Genomic DNA, 24,486 nt, shown 5'->3' with positions numbered 1-24,486 from the left:
TAGGAGCTATTGCATCCTTATATTTGTGATTTGATCAAGTTGAGCACTTTGTTATCATCCACGATGGGAGCAGAAACTTCGACTGTTTTCTAGGAATATCTACAATTGACAGGACTTGGAAGTTACATTATTTTTATCTGTCATTTAGAAATGAAAGCCACAGAATCACTAGTTGTAGAAGATTTTTTCATTGGCATTCAGAGTTCGGTGGGAGGCCAAATTGAAGTTTTTTTGGCCACAAAAGAGAATGTATGTAGTGAGTTTTTGGTTAGTACCTGACTTGACTGGGTAGAATATTGCAGTAGGGAAATATTTGAGAAAATACTCCCATGAGATGTAATGGCAGTTTGTCTAAAGAAGCTCAATAGCTAGGGGCCACTAATAATGAGAGGAAACATTGCCAGAACAGTGGTGTGGCCAGAGCTGTTAGAGCAACAGAAGAGAAAATGATCTGTAAAATGCTATTGCAAAGAATATTTCAGAGGTCACTTCTACTACAACTTGTAGGGAGTGCACCTGGTGACTGTGACCCTCAGGTAGGAGATCAGACAGATTTTAGAAAAGTAGATGGATAATGGTACCTGCAAATGCTGACGTCAAGTCTTGGTTCAGGGAACTAGCAGCATTTCAGAGAGCATTTCAAATGCACATTAGATTTGGCAAGAAGAATATCAGAAATTGGGAAGTCATCCCTCAGTGGTTGTTGTAGGCATGATGTAAGTTATGTTTTAAATACAAAATCTTAGGAAGTTGGTTGGTATATTTGGTTAAAACAGAGATGTACTATATATATATATATATATATATATACACACACACACACACACATACACACACACACACGCACTTTTTTCTCTAACCTCAAGATATAGGGAGATGTGAGCTGTAAAACAGGTTATGAAAAACTGCTAGTTTATTTTCTGAATCTATGCATATGTTATGTACACAGTGATGAGCAAACACAGCTGGGAAGAACAGCAGATGATATTGGGACTGGGACTGTGGTGTTTATCAGACTGACATAGTAAACCTTTCCTGTGAAAGTGTTCTTTTTAAGTGAGAGTTTGGATTGGCTAACTTTTATCATGTGTCAGACAAATATTCTTTACTACCCAACTCCTTTGCCTACCTGTCACATATTTTCATTCTCTTCTCTAGCTAGATTTATTTAGAAATGAGATCCATGTTTTCTGGTGGACTTATCCCTTTGTTTAAATAAGGGTAGGTAGGTCAGTTCAGGTCTAAATGGAAAGTAAATGTGATCCATCTAAATTGTCATGTCCAAGTCAAACTTTGAGTTGGCTAGAGGGAGTGGATATGAAATATCAGAGGAAAATGTAAATGAAGAACAATAAAATAAGCAAATCTCTAAACCTAATTTGACTATTTTTAAAGAAAGGCATATGCATTTTGGGTAGACCTGGTAGTGAAAGAAAATGAGAATTTTTACTCTTGGTTATAAACCTTTAGTAAATTAACTGTTTAATGAATTCCTACTATATGTATAAAGCTGTATGTTAGATGGAGACACTGAGCAGGTAGCAAGCTCAGTTCCCACTGAATGGTAAACCTGTGCAAGATAAAATAAATATCTGCACAAGATCATAGGGCTTGATTACTTACCAATTAAATGGTACAGTAAATGAGATTTTAGAGACAGAGGAGAGTTAACGGTATTTAAGCTGATCTTGAGACAGGTAGGATTCATCAAGGGAAAGTTATTGTAATAGGGTTGTGGGCAGTTACAAAGTAAGGAATGGGGACTGCAGAAGCCCAGGTGTATTCTTTGGAAGAATATTGGAGTAGGTTGGATGTGGGTGGAGAGAGAATAAATTAATGAATGTGGTTATAGCAAAAAGGAGATTTGGACGATTATTGGAAAATAAGCCACAAGATCATAACTCTTGAATGTCAGGCATTTTGATTTAAGCTCTGTCTTCTGAGTAAGGCAGGGTTTTTCAAAATGGTACCCCGTGGGACCTCTCAGGGCGGGGAGGTGGCACACAGGGTGCTCAGCTTGGCCTCAGGCTCTTTTACTCATCCTCTCAGTGCTGTGGATCCAGAAGGGTTTTGCTTTTACAACAAATTGCTTTCTCTGTTGTCAAAGCAAAACTGTTGATTTCCTAGTTGGATTTCTTTTGAACAAAGGATGCCATGGTAAAATAGATCTTAAAATCAAAGTAAAAAAAAAAAAAAAAGTGCCAGGCAAAGGGAAATCATGTACCCAATTGAAGTTGTGTTTCTTTTTTTTTTTTTTTTTATCCTCACCCAAGGATATTTTTCCATTTTTTGTACAGATAGAGTGGAAGGGAGAGAGAGAGAGAGAGAAACATCGAGTGGCTGCCACCAGCACCACCAACCAGGGCCAGGGACAAACTGCAAATCGAAGTACGTGCCCTTAGCGGGAACCGAACCCGGGTCTCTCCGGACCGCAGGCCGACGCTCTAACTGCTGAGCCAAACTGGCCAGGGTGAAGTTGTGTTTCTTAAGAGTTGATCTGATGGTGATGGGCCAGATGGGTTGGAATGGGGCAAATAGTGGAGGCTTAAGTCAGGTAGGAGGCTTGTTGTGTGATTTAGATGTAAGATACTAGAGAAGGATGACCAACATCGGGCTTGTAGGGCAGGAAGGAAGAGACAGATGCAAGAGGCATTATAAGGAAAAATGAGTAGAACTTGGATATTGGGGTGGAGTTAGAGAGGGTAAAGAAATTGACAACCTGGAATAGATATTCAGTGCATTTAGCTTGCCAGAATTTGGGAGTTAATTCAGATGTTTAAAGGGCAGCTTCCCTACCCCTCATAAACTCAAAGTTGCATGTCTCGTAGGGTCACAACCTCCAGAAAAATCTCAGAAACCATTTGTACATCCCTGCCCCAGGGATCTTTTTGGTCCACTTACTTTTGGGAAATGATGACAGTAGATATTCCTTAAAGGGTGGCTGTTATGTGGAGGAGGATTTATTGTTGATCTCTCTGGGACTTGGCTCCCTTATGTGTGTCGGCTCCTTGTATGGATTTCAAACTGTTCTTAGTTCCCCTTCTTTTTACAGGTAATTTGGGCCATGTAGGTGACTCATTGACTCTTAACTTTCCATCAGAGCAGCCTGACATATTTTATTTATTTATTGTGATCAAATATTCTTTTCTTTTGTTTTTATTTTTATTGAATTTATTGGGGTGACATTTGTTCACAAACCCATACAGGTTTCAAGTATGCATCTCAACACAACATCACCTGCACACTGCATCATGTGCCCATCACCCAAAGCAAAGTCTCTTTCTGCCCCTATTTGTGGTTTTGTTATAAAATTTCAGAATTGAATTTTTAAATTAAAATTTTTTATCACCATTTATCCCCTCTATGCCTTCTTCCACCTCCACCTCCCCCCTCCCCCCACAATCACCAGACTGTTGTTCAAGTTCATGAGTTCTCCTTTTTTTTTCTTTATTGTTCAATCTCTGTACCACCCCCCCATCTGCCCCCACCCCACCAGAGGTGTCTGCCTGTTCTCTATTAGTCTGTCTGTATTTTGCTTGGTAGTCCAGTTTGTTCATTAAATTACAAAAGGAACTACTTGTGGAAGTATGTCCAGGAAGCTGACAAGAGTAATTTCTTTGGTGGAAGAAAGTGGGACCAGGCATTGGTCATTATAAGGAGAGATTTTGTTGTATGTCCCTTGGTCTGTTTGAGTGTTTTTGTGAATCTTGTACCTGTTTCACTCACTGTAAAATTGGCGACTGCAGAATCAGCATGAGATTGACTGGTTCTGCCCTTCTGGGGGAACATGACGTTGTTGTCTTAACTGCCAGAGGCAGTCGAGTGGAGTGGTGAAAAGACCCAATTCCTGAGTGCTTTACACCTGTTGTATCTCCCCCTTTGCTCTCCTTCTTCATCTGGAAATAATTCTCATCTGGATAGTATTGACACGACTTCATAAGGCTGCCGTGAGAATCACAGGAGATATGTGTGACACATAACTTTCAGTAAAGACTTGCTTGCTTATTCTTTGTGTCCCACCTGGCCACTTTGGAATTAGTCTCCATTCTCTTCTAGATGCCCCTGTATAATGTTTTCCTGTCTGGCTATTCCTTCATTCAGCAAATATTTAATGGAGAGTCTGGCTCTGTTTGACAGGGATATAGAGATGTTGAAGATAGACAACACCACTGATTTGCTAGACTTTTCTCACCACAGCCTTAATGAAGACCCTTCCTGAAGGGAATCCACTACATCCCCTCCTACGTCTATGATGAAACTCCTCTGAAGCCTTCATGGCCTCTTTTCCTCAAAGACTGAATTTATCACACGCAACTCTTTGCTAACATCCATATGATTCAGACTTCTCTGCTGGTTTGTAAGAGTCTAGAGCAGTTGGGGTACTATTTGATGTTTTAAAATATCTGTTGAAAGCTCATGCCTTGAACTCAAGTTATTTCCCTAATGTTGTCCTAAAATATTTCATTGCTACAATGAAAATGAAAATTTGGTTCCAAGCACACATTTTTTTCTCAATCTCTTTCCATCTTGGTTTCCCTTTTTTATTTTCTCTTATAGAATTTACAATTTATTGCTGTCATATTTTGGCTTATACGTTTTAGCAACCAAAACAAACAAACAAAAATACCTCCATGTACAGAGTTAGCCTTAGGCACACTGTGAGGCATTCAAGTCGCTTGCATATATTCATAAGTGCACATCTTAACTAGTTTTATTTATTTATATTTTAAAAATATTTTTTAGTTAATTGATGTTAGAGAGAGAGGAATGGAGAGAGAGATAGAAACATCGATAAGAGAGAACATCGATTGGCTGCCTCCTGCATGCCCCCCAACTGGGGATTGGGCCCACAACCTGGGCATGTGCCCTGACTGGGAATCAAACTGGTGTCCTCTTGATGCATGGGTTGATGCTCAACCACAGAGCCACACCGGCCGGGCTATTTATTTTTTGCCCTGAAGTTTGCAAATGTGATTTTGTAAGGTATGAGCTCCCTGAAAATTGTATGCAAAATATTGTGTGTATAGACATGTTTATGTGTGGGAACTGTCCCTTTCATCAGGGACCCAGTGAGACTAAAAAAACATTTTAGTGGCTTCCACCTTCCCCTCTACCCCACTTCTTCTTCCCCTCCCAGTCTTGTCTTTTTGACACTGTGTGGCAGTCTCAAGTGCTCTGCTGCCTGATGAACTATTCTTAAAACTAGGGATGGCACTGGATAGTCTGACAGGTCCCTGTCATCCCAAGATTCTATGAGTCAGAATGCAGAAGTGGGTAAAGAGTCACACTGTTATTCCTTCCAGGTAACATTTCCATTTAAAGACATGATTTCAGAAGGTCAGACAGCCTTCGGTTCCAACAGATAGGTGTGAGGAGGGGGCATATTCGAGGCCTTCATGGAGGTTCACATATTGTCTTATTTAATACTCACCTGGGAATGGGGTCATTTTGTAAATCAGCCCTAGAGTTTCCTTCACTTGCCCAAGGGTCACCCTGCACCAGTGCACTGGTCAAGGTCTAAACCTAGACTTTTTATTCCTAGGCTTTTCTCTGTTCCAGGGCTCACCACTGCTCTCCTGCAAGTCTTCAAATCCTGCCACCTAAGAGTTTTCCTCTTGAACAGGGCCAGCCACATAGACTGCAGTTGGGAATTATACTCAAGTTAAATAAAAAATTATTAGGACTTCTCACTGCACTTAGAAAAATTACTGTTTAGCGTATAAAGAATGCCACATTTTTATAGTTTTCTGAGGCAGGGGGAGGGAGGGAGGGAAGGAGGCAAGAGAGGGAAGAAAGAGAGATAGATATCAGCTGATAAGGAGCAGCAGCAACCAGACCATATTTGCAGTTGGACAGTTGTATATCTTTTTTTTTTTTAGATACATGACCATCAATCATGAATGCAGATACTTTCTAAGTCCCATTTTTCTTTCATGTGAAAGATGCAGGCATGGAACAGATGCTTTTATTTAGAGAAACTAGTCTTTGGAAATAATTGGTTCTCTCTTCTCTTATCCCCTAAAGATGATCTTGCACAGATGAAATTAAATCAGGAAAATAAAAATTTAAATCACAAAACATTCGTTTACGGTATTTTTTTTTCTTTTTCACTGCAAAATGTTTAAGACCTGCTGCCTAATTCCTTGTATTGTTGACTGATTTACTTTTATCACTAATAGTATAGCTGTGGCTTTAAGAAAGGAAAAACTTATGATGGCACTAGATCATTTTTGAGTAGTGACCTAATGCTTTAAACTATAATGTGAGAATAGGTACTGCCATCTTTCTACTATTAAATGATAGGAACCAAGCACTTGGATAAAACAACACTTGAACTAGGGGCACTACGATAGGCACTTTATAAGTATTTTCTGTTATCTCCATATCATCCTGGCAAGGTATTATTATCCTACTTGAGAGATTTATATTTGAAGGTTAGAGGTGTTAAGTGACATGTCCAAGGTCAAATAGCTGATAAGTTTAAGAGCTGAGATTCCATTCCAGTCAGAGCATGAATGCAGTGGGCTTCTGTGTGGTCAGTCATTCAAGCATATTTTATTTCTTAGAGATTAAATTATATCTGCAACAGAGGAGATATTTAATAGCTTTCTACTATTTTAATTGCCTGGTTTGGTCATATGCATTGTCATATGCATTTTAATATGATTAAAAATAAATCATAGATTGGCCACCTGCCTTCTGATTAATTCTTTAAAATAATATTTGAAGGATTTAAAAATAGTGCTTTATTATAATAAGAGGAAGGGGATCAAAGAAAGATTAGGTAGTATTTGATCATCATTTCTGGATCATCATCCACTGAGTGGATGCCGTCTGTGAGCCAGGCACTGTGCTAGATACTCAATACCAACACTGTGGAGTAAACATATTTCCTTTCCTGTGGGCCTTGCAACAGAATAAGTGCATCGAGATAGAGTCTCAAGATGTATAGAGGATAAGATGGAAATTTCTTTTCTACAACAGGAACCTCAGTTGGTAAACTCAAATGGGAGATACGTCTATGCATAAAAACTACTAGAATGCATTTTCACCTTGAAAGTTATATATGGATTTATTTCATGGTTTTTAATCACAGTATCCTACCTACTGCTCAGTGTGTGAGGAAGGGTTGGCCTCACGGCCCTGGATGAACCTGGGTAATTCCCATACTGGCCTATGTATGTGTATAGAATTGCCCCGGATGAACAGTATTATAGGTAAAGGTTGCCTGTTCAGTCTGAATAGACTGACTATACATGCTCTTGCAGTTTAAGTTAGACATAGGTCCTAGTAGTGGTTAGGGAAAGGTTTGTGAAGGCCACAGAGGTTGAATTGGGTCTTTATAGCATTTCATTATGTGGAATTCATTTGTTTTATTCTTTTTATGTGCCAAGTGCATTCTAAATATGGAGGATAGAGTAATGAGCAAAGCAGGCAAGACCCCGCTTTCATAGAGCTTACAGTTTAGGGGTGGGGAAGGGAGACACATAACAAATCCATTAATAAGATTATTCTACTTAGTGTTAAATGCAGTGACGGTGATTAAAAAACAATGTTAGAGAAAATAATGGGGGTGCTGCTGCCCCTGGTGAGGCTTTAATTTTGATGGTTGGAAAAATCTTCGCTGGGGAAGTGACCCTTGAGTGAATGAATTCTGAGTATTACGAAGGAGCTGGCCATGCAAAAGTCTGTGGAAAGGGTCATGGACAAAGCCATAAAGATGGAATGATTCATTGTATGGGGGTTTATCCATCAAAGAGCTGCATCCTAAAAGGGCATGCGTGGATCAGAGGCTGAAAGGTATAGGCTAGTGCCAAGTAATGGAGGGTTTTGGTGTCAGAAAAGGGCAAGGATAAGGGCTGTGTGTTTCTCTGTGTATATCAAGAGATGAGTAGTTAGAAGAGAGAAGGAAAATCTGGATGAATATAGTCATGGAAGCTTAAGGAAGCTTGTGTAGTTGGGACATTGAAGTTTAGTTTACGTGGCCCATGATGAGGGACAGTCAAATAGCATAATGTCCCAATCACTTTCTGTTGGGAAGTTGAATGTAGTCCTAAAGTGAAGTGTACTTGGTACTCAGGGGACTAATTCAAATCGGGGATATAGGAGAATTGTCCTACCCATGAGATCATGGAGGCCTTGACAGAGGTAAGCTACAATCCATTGTACTTTTTCTAAGGTAATATTTCCTGAGTTGGTTAGGATATAACAGTTTCCTTTTGTGGTAATTCCCTGGGACCCAAAACTAATAGTATTTTTATGAATGTAAAAGAACAGTATTTAGGCTATAAAATGTTTTTATGAAAGAAAGAGGAACACTAGAGTTAATGTTTGATCCAATCCAGGTTGATTGATAAAAAGAGGTGTGTTTAAAGGCTCATTTTTGGAATAACATAATTTACTAAAGGAGAAATTTCCCCAAACGTTGATACAATTCTCTGGAGAAGTGTGTTTGTGCCGTGGAGGGATTCCTGGCCATGACTGAGAAACACAGTGATGGGGAACTGCACTTGCTCTCTTTTGAGGTTGATTCTGTTGTGTGTAGTCTTTACATCCTATTAAATTTTTGAAATATAAACTGATACAAGAATGATTTGCCAAGGCCCACAACTCTTCCTCTTAAAACCTTGGCTCAGTGTACACATGGAAGGGATGGGGGAGTAAGATAAAAGCATTATAAATATGAGGTTAACTGAATTCAAATAGAAGGTTCTCTCAAGTTATTGCATTCCTTAGAAAATAAATACATTGTGCATATGGTTAAAATTGATCAAAAAAACATTTTGTATGCCAGTGATTACATTCCCATCTGTGATTAAGGTTTTCTGTCTGCATCTGGTTTTCACATTATATTTCTGTAACAAGAATCTTTTATATAGCAGAGTTCACTTTCTGTATTTTCTATTAGCTGCAGCTTGAACTACTGCACGGATCGCAGATTTACACATGTGGTTTTCATTACTTCATACCATTGAGAAAAAGTAATATTTGTTTGGGAATGTATGTTTTCCACAATTTCCATGGTAATATAACATGTTGAGCCTCTTTAATAACGCTCTTGTAGAACTACAAATTGTTTGAGGCATTCTAATCTTGGTATAGTTTAGCTTTTAAACATGTCTCAGTATGTTCCCCTCATAATGAGGTTTTACAAATTTGAGGGCTGAGAATCCAAACAAAGCAATTACTAAAGATAGAGAAATTTACCATCATTTGCATGTGACATAAACTTTAGTGTGGAATAAGTATCACAAATATCTGGTGGTATATTTCATAGTGCTCATTAACATTACTATTTTATTATTTCATATTGGAAGACCATTTAATGTGTTTGATGTATAAAACACATACATAATAGTCTAAAGTTATTATTTGAAAAAAATCTAAACGCTAGCTCCCCTTTTTTTGAATTATCCTGTTGGTTGTGATATAATGTATTCTATATATAAAATAGCTAAGTGAGGAAAATTCTCATGAGTAACTTTAGGTTTACATTGTGTACTATTTGAATGTGTATTTGTATGCCATGTTAACATTTAAGAATTTATGAACATGTACATTTAAAATATTTTGTAACATTATTTCCCTGCCAACTTTTTCTCCATTCACTTCAGAATACTCTGATTAAAATAGACATGCAAAGAAGTGAGCCAGTATAGTCTAGCTTGGAGGATCATTTATAATGAGATATTTATCTTTTAAAGGATGTTTATATGTATAGTAATTTTATGTGCCTCAACTGATAAAAGCATTATAAATATGAGGTTAACTGAATTAGGTAGAATTTTTATTAATAAGTCCAGACATTAGTCTGGCATTTAGCAGTCAGGAGAAGGAAGAGATAGCCTGAGACTCTAGGGGATGTGAATGTGCTTTGCCTCCTTCGTTTGTTCAATGGAAATTATGAACTATAGAGTCACTATGACACATAGAGTCATGATTCACTTTTGTCAGGCTCTCTGACACCTTTTGTTGATGGTTGTTGAAGCACAAAATATCAAATATCATGATTGAAGCTAAGAAAAGTATCCATTTTATAGTTTTACCATAATATTTATTTATCCCACTTATAATATGTTTACCTTGGAATACAAACATTGAAGAAAATGGAATATGCAGAAAATTACTCATTTCCATTTCCAGAGATAATCATATTTAACATCTAGGGGTATTTACTTCTAATCTCTCTTCCTTGCATTCTCCACCTCCACCCCCAATATTTAAGTATTTATTCCTGTGTATATGTATCTATGCATTGTGATCACTTTCGTACTGAGAGTTTTGCTTTACTGTTTGTTAATAAAATTATTAGGTTTTATAGTAAACTAAATGTTTCCCGGTTCCAGCTAATTTTCTTTAATTAGTTTTGCTGAGCTCCAAGACAATTTCCAATTAAGAAATACCTAGTATTGTATTTTTGCTAAACATTGCTTATTTGATTTTTGCTGTAAAGATTGAGAAGCAACTGACTTCCAGTTGAGATGGTGGAAGTCAAGCGAGGCCTGACCCAAGACTTCTGGCTCCCATCCAGTGATAATACCATCTTATATTTTATTGTATTAATAAATCACAGTAATACGTACAAACAAATACATTTTAGGATTTTTTTTTCACCAAACGAGAGAGAGAGAGAGAGAGAGAGAGAGAGAGATACAACTGATTTCAGCATCATAATGTGGCATATAATAGGTTATTGATTAAATAAAAAGGAAGAATCTGCTTGTTTATATACATCAGAGTATATTCACCAGTTTTAATTTCTAGGGAGTAGTTTGGTTTCTTAAAAAGTAATAGCAACAGCCTTAGTAATACTTTTTGAGACTTTTATTCCTTATTTATTTATTTTTTTTTGCATTTATTTAATTCCTACCTTATGAGCATATGATTGTGCTCGGGTTCTATTTTATAGATTATAGAAAATAAATAGTGATTTTTTTTTCTATTCTAGTGGTAGTAATAACAATAGGTGAATAATAGGCACTGAGTAAATATTTGAGAATGAATGAATGAATTCTAAATCTTCCAAATCTAGCAGGAAAAATTAGAATCACTCTAGGAAATAAAGGAAGTGGTAGAAGTTTGTTCATTTGGTAAAATGATTCATCAATAATTGTGGTCACTATAATTTTTAAGCTAATTGATTACATAAAGGTTATTCATTACTATTAGTGGTTTTAGACTATTTTAGCTAATAATACCAATGTTTAAATTTCAGAACAGTGAAACAATATGGACACCACTTAGTTTTAAACAGGATTTAACTTGTATGTAAATTTCCAAAATATAAAATAACATGCGCTCAAAGTGATTTCCAAAGAAACTATAATACTGTATCTGATATCTGATAGATTATTTTAGTTAGTTTTTTTTTTTTTTTTTTTTTATCAAGGCAGGTAAAATCTAACATTTTTTAAAGGTAATGATATACATATGTTTTAATACCAATTTAAGGAAAGAGGAGTTGTCAGGTTCAGATGTATCCAGCTTTGAGTCAGATGATTGGAAAATTAAGAGTCCTTATTCTAAATGAGATAAGCCCCTGAAAGAAAGACAGATATCACATGATCTCACTATTAGTGAGATCTAAAGAACAAAATAAACTGATGCGGGAATTGGTTGGTGGTGAAAGGAGAAAATGGGAGACATCTGTAATACTGTCAAAAATAAACTAAAATAAAAAAAATGCTTTGGGAAGCTTATTTAAATTTGTTATTTATTTAGTACACTTCATTGTATGTATTTTTTCTTAGCATAATTTTATAAAATAGGAAAAAAAGGTAAAAATAAAAAAAGTCCTTTAGCGCAATCTTCTAAAAATTTTAAGAGTTTGTATTTATTTCTTAAAACAAGCAAACTGGTCTAGTATTATCTTGTAAGTAGATGGGTGCTACTTCAGACTGGTTGTGATATATGCATTTTTTTTTCCTTTGTTGTTGTCAATAGAAAAGATTGATCTCTGGGCTGGTGAACATAATATCTGTCCCAGTCAGAAAAGGAGAGAGGAGATTAGCAGAGCGATTGGTGGAGAATGATATCTGTCAAAAGAAACACTTGGAGAGCACTGAGTTTAGTAATAGGTGACTGCCGGAAAAAAGGGAACCTTGAATATTGTCAAGGTAAGGAACAGATAAATATTTTGATTTTGCAATTTACTTACATGACAAAAAAAATCAATCTATTATTTTGCCCCCAGTAAAGTATAATTGTGAAGATTTTCTTTTCCTTATTTTTTGTAGTGTCTGTTGATAAGGAGTTTGTATAATATATTTTAAAATTTTGGTTTTGAAATTTTGGGGTGTGGGTTTGGGTGGGGAATCAATCAGCCTAGCTGTGGGAGCCCTTGTTTGAAAGCTTTGGGTCTGAAGATGTCAAATGATCAAGTATCAATTTTATTTTCACCCTCTTTGTGTTGCAATGCTTCTTGCCATGTTTCATTATACATCTGTTATAAGCTGAGCAGTACAGTACTTGGAGATAAAGAGTAAAAGCTATGCCACGATTTCTGTGTTTATTGTAACTAGAGATGGTGTTTTCAGAAATAGTTTGTTGACAAAATAGAATAAGTGCTTTTCAATTTATTATTTCTTATAGATTTGGATTTTTTTAAAACTTTTGGCCAAATGTAACTTCCTAAGCAGAATTCATGTCAAAGGCACATTAAAAAAAAAAAAAAAAAAAGGATATCTAACTAGGAAAATAACAAATATAAACTCAGGGTATTGCCATTTGGCAAGAGACTTCTTAAATCTGAAACATTGAAAAATTAAAAAGAATCTTGAATTATGGGTTCCAGAGAGTTGATGGCTCCTCCAGCCAGCTCTGTTTCAGGTTTAGTGGACTTGTATGGAGGCACAGATCAATAAGGATCAACCGCCAAGAAAAAACAGTGTTAATACAAATGTTGCATGCTACTGATTGGCACTCTAGTAATTGGGAAGTGATTTTGGGAATAGATTTTTGAAATTCTGTAACAGCTCACCTAAATACCGAAAAGGGGGTAGCAAAATAGTTACCATTTGTGACCAGTGTTCTGGAAACACCACTGCTGGTGCCTACCCCACAACATCTACTCCAGCAGTAAAGTGGTGGCAAATGTTTTTGTTTTGGAAAGACCAGAGAAAATGCAATGATTTCTTGTATAATTATAGGCCTTTTCCAGGTAGCCTAAGTCACGACTTAGTTTCTCTCTGTTTCTCTTTCTTTCCTTCCCATTCTTCATACTACGATGTTCTACTGTAATTAGAGAGACGCAACTTTGAAATAGAAGGCGAGGAATTAAATTGTATTAAATAGTTGACACATTTCTTACCTCTGCTTCTATCGTCTTACCTTATGTGTTATTGTTACTAAAAATTAATTTTTTGAGAACTCAAATCTTTGTTGAGTAGACTTCTAAAGTTCAGCATGTAAAAGAAACAACCTAGTAATCACCCCCTCCCCCGCTTTAGAATTGTTTTTTTTGTCATCTTCCACCAGCAGAATGTGCTTCTTTTAAAAGAGGACATAACTTTTGCTTTCTGCCTTATATATCTCTGTGGGTATTTTTATTATGATAAAATAATAATAAAATAGATTACAAATTGAAAAGTATATTATATTTAAAACCTTGTGCATATATTGCAGATATGTATAGTCACTGCCTTTACCCACCCCATCTCATTACTATCATATTGTCTTCTAGTCATGTGGTATGTATATATCTATGGCCTCTTGGCAGTGGACCATTGCAGCATGGAAGATCCATGTTGAAAGCAAAAATGCATGACAAGGACATGCATTTTAAAACAGCCTAATGCCTGTTACTTGTTATGATATGCAAATACCAAATCCCCAGCATCATGTATCGGAAACACCATGTTGAGTTTCTTCTCTCAGTCTTTATGCATGCATGTATCATACATTCTTAAAAACGATGTGTGTATGCATACACACACGCACAAATATATATGTACATACACATACATTATATGTATATATATTTGTGTTGACCTATTTTATAACTGTTCAGTTTCTTTATTATTTTACTGTGGCAGTAAAAAATTACTCCTAATTTTTCTTCCATTTGGTCATAGCAATGGGTGTATAGAAATACAGGGTTCAGACTCAAGTTGACCCAAGAAGTAGAAAACAGAAATCGCATACTTTAAATTTGCAAACACCTGGAATCCATTGGGTTCCTGGGGTTGTAATTTGGACGCAGACAAAGCAAAGAATTCTTAAGTTGAACAGTTCGGGCTGTAAGTGAGAATGACCTGAAGTGGCACCAGAGAGTCTGTATGGAGCGTTGAAGTCAGGTGGTAGTCACCAGGAGACAGGCCTACTTCTATTGGGAGGCCAGAGGAGAATGAGGCCCAGGGGGCAGCCACTAACTTAGGTGAAAGCTGATAAAGGGAAAATCCGAGTATGTTTCTTATCAGCGTTTTAAATCATATCCAAAATATGCACAATGCTTGGTACCCCAGAACTAGATTTGAAGCTGCTTTCCTGTAATGAGTACCATTGTGAAGAGTGGATAGATTTAGGTCAGCTGAGGGTGATGTCCAGTATTTGACATATTAAAAAAAAAAAAAAAATGATCTATTGGTTGTCTAAAAGATACAAGGGAAATAGCATGGGAGGCTATTAAGGCAGAGGAAACATGTTGCAAAGTATTATTTATGTTCCTATCAGAGGATGGGATATTTGCGTAGTAGCAGTTTACAGAAATGTATGTGTTTCAAAAACCACATTTTGTTTTTACAAAGGGTGGTTTTTGTTTTGTTTTTTCAACAAAAGGTAATTTAAACTATGTTGTGCACCTTTAAATATTGGTTTCTTTATTAGGGAAAGAGGAGAGTTATTTTCTCAAGAAATATTGCTGTTTTTTGAGAGCTTCTGCATTTATTTATAGTTCTTCTTGGTCATGTTTGAGGGGTCTGATAGCATTAATGGGCTTTACCCCACATGGAGCTTTGAGCTTATTGTAGCACTGCACACTGATCCCAGGTCAATGTGATGCGTGAAATCAATTTATTTGAATCTCTTTGCCTCTATAGGAATTTGGCAGCGTGCCAGTTGTTTTCATTTAATGTTCTTTGTGTTGAACACAGACAAGCAGGCATGCTTTTGTATTCCTCTCTCTTTTGGTCTCTATCTCTTTCAGCCAATATTTTACTCTATGGATTCTGAGACGAAGGAAGAATATATTATTTATATGATTCTAATCGTTACTTAATATCTCTGTATTTGTATGTGTATATATAAATATATATATTATATAAAGAATATATATAATACATATTATATATAAAGAATATCCTTTAATCTTTTAAGGGATTTAAAAAATATTTTTGAGTTTTAATGGTGACTTTCTTTGTACACAAGAAATTGTTTAGAGTTTTGTTCAAATAAGAATTTTGAAGAAACATCATGAACCAGATCATAGGTTGCATTTGCTTACCATATGCCTATTGTCAAAACCGAAAATAACAATATTAACGACATAACACAAGTGTTTAATTTGTGAACTGGACTTTCAAAATCATTTATTTCTTGGGGCACTTTTTTGACTTTGAAGAATCACACTTTAATCAGGCACACACTAAAGAAAGAATATTGTTATATCGGTATTATTTTCTTTGCATAATCCATCTTGATTAAGATACCAGTGTTTTACATAGATTTGTTATATATAAATTTTTATGAAGTCCCTGCCATTTGGGTGATATTTTTGCTTTTTTAAAATATGGAAGGCATGACAGGGAACAGCATTGTGGTTTTATTACAAATAGATTCAGACCTTTGCATGGATGTTTTGTTGGGAGGATTTGTTTCTGGGTCAGATTTAGAAAGAGATGGAGAAGGAAATGAGAGAGAGAGACAGAGACAGAGACAGAAAGAGGCTGAGAGAGAGAGAGAGACACACGAACGTTCTGTTGATGCTCCAGGCAGTTCTTGTGGAAGTTGATATGCAGAAGCATGGAGCCGCAGCTTTTGGGGTCAGGCTCATACCCAGCAGCTCTGCTTCCTTGTTTAATTACCTGAAGAGCAGAACAGTCAGCCTGAGAGTGTGTGAAAACCCAGTATCTCCTGAAGCCGCTTGGTGCTCTGACATCCTGCAAGGGCAGCCCTGTCCACCAGCCTCAGGCTGGCTCCCGCCCTGGGTTCCTTTCTTTCTGCAAGCATCGTGTGGAAGAGGGTTTGCTCAGGAATTTGAGGTTTCTGCCAGTGCTGTGCCCTGTTCTCTACTGGACTACACGGGCAGATAGTTTTGAGTGTTTTTTCACATGCATCTAAAAATTTGGCTCTCTCATTTTACACTCTGGCCTTGCTATGAATCAGTGTCTTTATCAGCAGCAGCAGACATTATCCAGTGGAGGACTGGCCTTGGTTAATGGGGTCTTATTTTCCAAATTCTTGCTATATAATGTCCTACATGTGCTGCTTTTTTTTTTTGTCAGAATCACTAATAGTTCTAGTAGTTCAGGATGGAACCAGTAATCTAAAGGTTGTTTTTATGAGGTAGTTTTGGAAAATCGATATGTTAAAAAAATAAAATAAAAAAAAAGGCCATTTTTAAACAAAGGTGATAGAAGTTTTAAGGCTGGGCTTTTTTCTTTCCTCAGAATTTGAACATGGACTTCAACATTTGCTGGGGGAAGGGCCCCACCCTTTGATGAAACTGGGGGTGGTGAGAAATAATATTTGAGGGTGGTATAGGATAAATCTGAGGAATGGTTGGAGATGAGCCATTTGGGAGATTCCCAGAGAAGAACCAAAATGTTATCTTACCAAGAGGAAATACATCAGGCTCTTGATCCACAGTAAGGGCTGATTCAAAGTCCAAACTGTAGGTGAGGGAACAGGGGTGGTAAGTCATGGTGGTGGGTTTCTTGAAAAGGGAAGGGAAAATGTAAGCACATGTGCAGTGATTTGTTTTTTTCTACCTACTTCATGAGGATTCTGTCATGCAGACTTAAGGGCTTTCACCCTTTAGATGCACCTATCTGCATCCCATTGTTACTAGGAGTTATGGGCATGTAGAAAGAGCAGTATGTGCCTTTGCATGTGCATGAGCCCAGCTCCAGGGGATTGATTCCATTCTTTGCATAGAATAAAGGAATTGGACTTTGCAGGGAAGAGTTTGGTAGGAATTATTCTAAAGACTTCTTTCTGTATTCTCTTTATGAAGGTAATGTCATTATTTTCTGTATTTGTATACCACTCCAGTGAAAAGTATATAAACATCTAAATAATTGGATTAGCCTGGTGTGCCTTGTGATGGAGCTGGCGTCACCGTGGTCTATTATGCACTAGCATAAGTAGCTCTGCTGTTAGTGTCATGTGTATCCTCAGGCATGTGCATGTTTATTTATGTATCGGCCTGATGTATTTCTTTTATTATATTTCTCTTTTCAATATCAGTATAAATATGAAAAAGGAAAACATAAATATATCTTAAGCCACAGTCAGCATTCCTGACTGGTGTCCTACACTGAAAGGCTGCGTTTCTCCATTTCAAGCTCCAACTTTTTTTCTAGTTCTCGCTAACTGGAGCTTTCTTAAAGGCAAGTAACATTAGCACCATTTGTAGCATTAAGGCTTGGCAGCAGAGAGTGTATAATGTGAAGAAAACTTAGAGGATTCGAAAAGTGAATGGAGAGAGTTATGCCTTACAGGTGGCATCAGGAATTGAAGAAGAAAATAGGAACAAGAATGTGGGGTTGATACCTTATGCTGAGTGTGCTGAGTAAGTATAGAGTGAAATGGTGAGGAAAAGTCAGATCTACGGGAGAAGAGTGGGAGGAAGTGAATTACTCTAGAAAAGAGAAGGACGAAAGCAACTTCTTTTATGAACTGCAAACTTATGGCAATGTACTAGCAGGAATGAAAACAGCACATTTTGATAGAACATGTAAAAGGAAGTGGCAGTATTCCAAAACATTAATATGATTTTGGTATCTATAATTAAGAATAATTTTAATAAGAAGTCAGAGTGAGAATTGAAGTTTTCATACAGAATAAGGGAATTGAGTTGAGATTTACAGGTTTTCACAACTGTTCAGTGCATTTCAGAATATACAGCATCAAATTCTATTCTGCCTGGTTTTGTTGGGTAAGGAGGATGGGGCATGCATGATGCAACTCAGTAGGGGCAGAGTGAAACATTAATTTTAAAAAATTTACATTGTTATACAAGCAGATATACTGTACTGGGTATTATTGGAACAAATAAAGCATTCGTTTTAGAATGAAAATTTATGATGGAATCAATCCATGGTAGCTAAAAATAATTTTTTAGTAAGTTTAAATCTGTTTATAAACATGGCAAATTAGTATGTGTGCATAGATATTCCTAATTTGAAATGTGGATAAGTAGAGGTGGAGAGTTTGTTGGAGAGTAAAAGTCCTGTGAAAAAAGAATATGATGAAAAAAAATTCTGGGATTTGTTATTTTATTGCTGTGTATTTGCTCCACCTGGTGGATTTTGTTGAAAGTGTTTTAATTCGTGTTAATGAAAAGAATACCCTTTACACAATTTATAGGAAGATAAATCTATTATTTTTGTTGCTGTGTAGAATTGTTTAATTCCTATCGAGATCAAAACATTTATATATGTCTTTGTTCAGTATTTTTAATGCATTGAAATTAATATTTATTAATTTTTCTGGTTCAAAATGTACCATGCTTATTTGGAAACTAGAGAAAAATAAAAAAAGGAAATAAACGTGATTTATAACTTTGCCACCTAGAACTGTTGCATTATTTTAAATAATAGACGTCATAAGAAGAGGACCATTTTGCATTTACATTTATTTAAATATATGTGGAACGTTATATATTATGCAAAAGTGTGATGATGATTATTATTAAGGGTACCTGCTACTCTTAGAATCCCCAGGCTCAAAAAAAAAAAAAAAAAAAAAAATCAGTGTTTAGAAGCTCTGTGTCTACAGAAGGCAAAAGTAGTAGAGAGAGATAAAAGATGCCTCATGCATTCCACAGGGCTGTTCATAGGGGTGATGAGGTCTGTTGTTCCATGGGCTTACACAGATTGCTTTCTTTGGAAATCTTAAGGATTCAGTCGTGCTTTGATCACCTTATTGTCTTCCATAGATTTTTTTTTTTCCCTTCTTTACCCTGTAACAGCTCTGTAACAGAAGGTGAAGTTTTGAAAACAGTGTCTTCATATGCAAGGGATTTGGAGACCTTTTTATTGTCTTTAAAATTGTCATTCATAGTCCTCATTAGCGTTTATTGTTGCAAGCCTACAAGCAGAAAATGTGAAATTGGTATGTCATAAATAGCCCCACAGAGCTCCCGAACCCCTCCCATTCTGCCTGCAGTGTGATGCGGGCCGGGCTTCAAGGGAAAGCTGTCCAGATGGCTGCCTGCACAGAGCAGAACTGCAGGTTTTGTCTCTGGTGCTGAGAGGAGGGAAAGTTCATTGGAGCATACGCCATCACCCTTGCTTTTTAACAAAACTGACTTGCAATTAGTCAGGATGGGGAGGTGGTGACTTTGAAACAAAGGTTTTCCATTTAGTGTTACAGTCCTTGTCAAATGGATAAGGGATATGTAGTTAGGGTGCCTTCTCTATTATCTGAGTGATTTTCCTAGTTATAAAAATATGAGGAAGCGATAAATGGCAACCTATTTGCAGATTTACATGGAAGTGTATATTTAAGATTGCTTTTATAGGAAAATTCTTTTATTTGAAGAGACATAATTAGTATAGCTCGTGTTCAGCCTTGTAGATTGATAAGGAAGTACTATAACATTTTAGATTTTTAAAAAATATTAGGCATTGAAAATCAAAAGTTGTTGGTGGAAAAGAACTACAATACATAATGATATTTAAAGGCTTTGTCAGTGTCAAACAATTCATGATAATTAAATATAGATTTTGTTTATTTCTAGCACATGATATTTATCTTAAATATCTTTGCACAAATACACACAAATGCACCCTGCATACTTAAATGTACTAATACACACCTTATCATTCAAAGTAGAGGAAATAATTTCCTCAATGAAGTTGCGAAAAGTATACTTCAACCTGAGTTAAGAATCAGATATGCTGCTTGAAAAATTGTTGACATAATATAACATTTTATTCTGTACACACTGAAGATGAAAAATGTAGAGACTTCAGGTTTTCAGTTTAGGAAATCACTGTTAGTTAACAATATGTTATGATTGGAATCTTCAAATTACAGTTCAGATTACACATACTCTGGTTTCTCTTCAGATCCCATAAATTGTTCTCCTTTTACAGTTCAGAACACATTATTAACACACTTTAACTGGTGAAGATACAAAAGTCAAAGTGACCAAGCCATGGAGTTGGACATGTCATAGGTGAAGGGAAGGGGTCGTGACTTCTCGCTTTGGACCTGCAACTTGCCCTAGTCGATTAGGATTTCTTGACAGACTGTCCAGTATGTTCTACATGGTACACTCTGTTGTATGGTGCTTCGGTCATTAGATTGCAGATGATCCAAGCAGTGAAGCTTTTGTGCTTCTGGGATGTCTGGTGTAATCACCTATGAAGACAAGTTTCCTCTATCTGGCAGGTTTTCTCTTACTGTACCCCATCTTATTGCTAGCACTTAGACCCTCTTGGACAGCCCTAAATAACCCTTTGATCCCGTGGTGTTTATACACCCTTCACATTTTAAAAATGGCAATCATGTCTGTGTTCTTTTGTCATTGAAGCAAAGTTCTCATGAGCTCTTTTGTTGGCTGGTTCAAAGTTGAGGAGGTGCCATTTTCCTCCAAAGCAGGTATTTGAGGGGAACAGCATGAAAGTGTCTAGTTTACAACAGACGTTTATAGAAAGAAGAAGTTTAAATGACAGAGATCCCCTTACCTTTATGAAATACTTTAATGAACTATTTACTTAATTTTTTTCTCTCCCTCTGATTTCTTACATTGTAGCCTCGCTGAAACAAACCATTTATTTTTCGTGTAGACAATATAATTGGATTTATCTTTGTCAGGAGACAACCTATTATGGCCTTTATTTAATACAGTTTCAGATGTCTTTCAGTGGCAGAAACAAATTAATGTACATTTTTATTAGGTGTTGTATCTATTTAATTGACTGTCAAAGTGATGAGAAGTTAGGAAATCATCTAAAAGAGAGGTCCATCTCCCTTAGCCCAACAGCTCACAAGTTAGGTAGGTTTGCCCTGTCAGTGGGATGCCTTTAGAAAACACTAATAGCTTCCAGCTGGGTGGAAAATCAAAACCTTTGGGGTCTGACAAAACTAGCAGATTTGAATTTGAAAGCCAAGCTAATGCCTTCATTTTATTTTTTACCACTCGCCCATAAAACATTATTTTCCAATATGTCAGCCTCATTTGGTGGCCAGTGGTCTGAAATTGAAAGTGGAACAAGCAACTAGAGAAATCTGGACATTAGTGAGTCCACCCTTTCAAGCTGGTTTGCCACTTTGTGGAAGAGGCTCCTCTAAGAGCAGGGGGGTCTTAATGACCATTCATCAATGCTCTTTGGCTGATCATTGAGTGCCTTCTCATTCAGTTTATCAAGTCTTGCACATAAAAAGTCAGAATAAGCCTTATTCAGCTTTGTTAAAGGCAACTAGGAGTAAAATGCTCCACTTGAACCCATTTTGCCCTTCTTTTTTTCACTTTGTTAATACAGCCCTGCTTAAATGAGTGCCTTTATTGGGTCAGTTAGAATATCTGAAACTATTAATTCTCTTGTATTGAATAGCTGGTGGCAGGCCAGAGCAGATGGGGTAGGAAAGTATTTGGTTGGGTGTATTGCTTTCAATTAGGATCAATGAGGTTTCAGCTCCTTTGAATTAACTCACTTAATACCCACTGTGTGAAGTCACAGCCTGCTAGAAGCAGGGAGGAAAGTTGAGAAGACCTGTAGAAAGGCTTTAACGCAAATTCTCCCTTCACTGGGGTAGAGGTTTCATTAATTGCAGACGATTTTAATAGACTACTAGACCCTATTGGTGTAAGTCAGGTTTGGAACAAAGGAAATTTTTGTACAGTAGAGCTCATCTGTTTTGGAAACAGGTGAAAAATACCTTGGAGTCATACAATACCATAATGCCTTGCTAGGGAATGATGTAACTTTATTCTCAAAAAACCAATTTATATATTTTTGGGAGAGCCTGGCATTTATTTGGTTGTGGACTAAATGTGCCGATTTAGAAAGTGATTTTTTACATGACTCTCTTTAACCAATTGCCTTAAAAATGCTCTGTGTTCTTAATTAAAAGACATGCCTTAACTGACACGACTCTCCTGAGGAAGTACTTAATTGGTCAGCAATGTATTCTTTGTGATTGTTTTGAATATATTTAATTTTTAAAAATATGAAAAATGGTGATGCAAGATAGCGTTTTGTACTGGAGAAAACATTTGCAATACGTATTCTCCCCCCCCCCCACATACATAAATGTATTCGTCATGTTATTGATTGTCTATTTTTATAAAATTTGGATGTTAGAGATCTTGGCTCCTACACGTTTATTATTATTATTATTAAAGGGAAAGTTATTTTGGTCTAAGTAACTATGTAGAAGTGTGTATCCAGGTTTCCATGTTTGAAGGAGAACTGCCAGAGAGGATTGCTGCTTTGCTTGCCTCTAAGAATTAAAGAGCAAGAGGAAGAAACCGGTTCCTTGAGAAAATGCTGAACTAGTCTCAGATGCACACACATTCAGTTAGGCCCTTTTTGCAATCAGACTTCTAGGTGAGAATCTCCAGGGATCCAGGTTTTGTTGACGTGGATCAATTTAAAGTGGCAATTACTGTAGTCAGATAACAGCTTAAAAAGCTTTTTTACACATAGAAAAGATACATAATCACACGGCATATGGAAGTTCAATTTTCTGAGCTATGGTTTAGCGACTTGCAGTGTACCGATATTAAGACCTAGTTTCAAAACCGGATATCATCCAGTTTTCTTAAAGTGTAATGCATTTTTGTCATATGATTTTCTATTTCAGAAGTGATTCACCGTGCATATTGATGAAAGGTTGGGTTTCCCACTGTGAAAATGTTCTCTTTCTAACGTAGGTAAAGTATTAAAAAAATCATTGAGTGGCTTTAAAAATTATTCTTTTTAAAAATGAAAATATACAGATTTAGGATGCTAGCTGGATTCCAGAAAGGCCCTTATTGCAGGACTTAATTGATTATCACTCTCATGCCTGCTATAAAGCTTTCTGTCATAAGAATGTTTGAGCTTGGTGCTTAACTATACTGAAATCCATTACACAGAACCTCATTACAAGTGACGTCTAACTAAGATGAACAAAAAGATTGGCCTCATAAATAGGGTGCAGTATACTATTAGTGACAGAACAGAGTAATCATTATGAATTATAGTCTTTTTACAAGTTGTCTCTGACAGTGATGGATTTTTGAGGGGTTCACTAGATGAAGCAGTGCTTCTAGGGTGTAGTATTTGGGGACCGTGGAAGTTCTTATTGATTGACGCTGTTTACTAAAGATGATTTATTTTCAGGTTGCACGGGGTGTGTGTGTAGATGGGTATGCTTTGGAACAGGTTGTGTGCACTCTTGCGGAGAAGTACAGGAATGGTGAGTAGGTAGAAGTCAGAGTCACTGCCTGTGATTTCAGATGGGCTTTTATGATTTCTTTTAGGCAGCAAGTAGGGGGGAAAATCTATCTGACAAGGGCTAAAAGCATATGGAAAGTGTAGAATAAGCAGAGGAAGACTCTGAAGGGGGATGGCAAGAGTTAAAGGGGATGATTCTGTCTATCATATTCCTTGAACTTGCAGGGTTGTCGGAGGCTCCTGAGTAGAATTGTTTTTGTGTTTATAGTGGATTGCACATCCATTGGGAAGGTAAAACGTGAGGCATCTGTCTCATCATGTGCCTGCCCTGTTGTTAAAACAAATCCACACAGACCTAGGAAAGATCTGCAAGTGTTAAAGTGAAGAAGAATTTTAGAGGAGAGCAGTATTTTTCTTCTGCTTGACATTTTTGTGTGTTTAGAAAAACATGCAAGGCAGACAGGCGTATGTTTCTCCTATGAGGCAAGGATGTTTTACAAAGGACTAAAGAGGGACTGCTGAGAGGAAAATAGCCAGCTTTAGATAAAGCGCTATAACAAAGCCTTGTAGTTTTATATATCATGGTGTCCATTAAAGCTTAATAGGGAAGAGTCCATTGAACTGGGCTGGGTATGTGTTATTCATGGGAAGGATAAACATTTAAGGGTGTGCAAAAAAAATAAATAAATAAAAAATCAGGAGGACATGATTGTTGAGGTTTTGAAAAGGCTTTTTACAGGGAAGATTTTGTTTTCATTTCCCATGGATTTCTATGCAAGATAGAGGAGAGTAAGCTGGAAATGTTTGGAGCATATCAGCACAGGGATCACAGGGGGTTAAAAGCATGCTAGTAAAAGAAAAGTGGCCTGCTTCTGCTTTTAAAGTGTTCTATTTTGCACATACTCCTGAGACGCTGACAAAAGGAATGATTCTGATA

General features: G+C 36.7%; 1 protein-coding gene and 1 long non-coding RNA gene across 3 annotated transcripts in view; both read left to right on the top strand.

The window, feature by feature from the left end:
• Positions 1-24,486, top strand: part of RUNX1T1 (RUNX1 partner transcriptional co-repressor 1) — a 136,499-nt gene that overhangs the window by 5,731 nt on the left and 106,282 nt on the right. The window contains exon 1 of one of the 2 annotated variants that reach the window (XM_036263792.1): positions 23,536-23,571. The exons of the other annotated variant lie outside the window; for it this stretch is intronic. The gene's annotated coding sequence lies outside the window, so the exon portion shown is untranslated. Of the gene's footprint in view, positions 1-23,535; positions 23,572-24,486 lie in introns of those variants that run through there. 2 annotated transcript variants of the gene reach the window in all.
• On the top strand, positions 20,307-23,522 carry LOC118631653. Its single transcript, XR_004959879.1, has 3 exons — positions 20,307-20,421; positions 22,975-23,044; positions 23,496-23,522. It is a non-coding gene; the product is annotated as an uncharacterized LOC118631653 (long non-coding RNA).

The sequence above is a fragment of the Molossus molossus genome, unplaced genomic scaffold (genome assembly GCF_014108415.1).
Source record: "Molossus molossus isolate mMolMol1 unplaced genomic scaffold, mMolMol1.p scaffold_m16_p_16, whole genome shotgun sequence".
NCBI lineage: Eukaryota > Metazoa > Chordata > Mammalia > Chiroptera > Molossidae > Molossus > Molossus molossus.
Note: the sequence above shows the minus strand (reverse complement) of the source record. Positions and strands in the feature narration are given on the sequence as shown.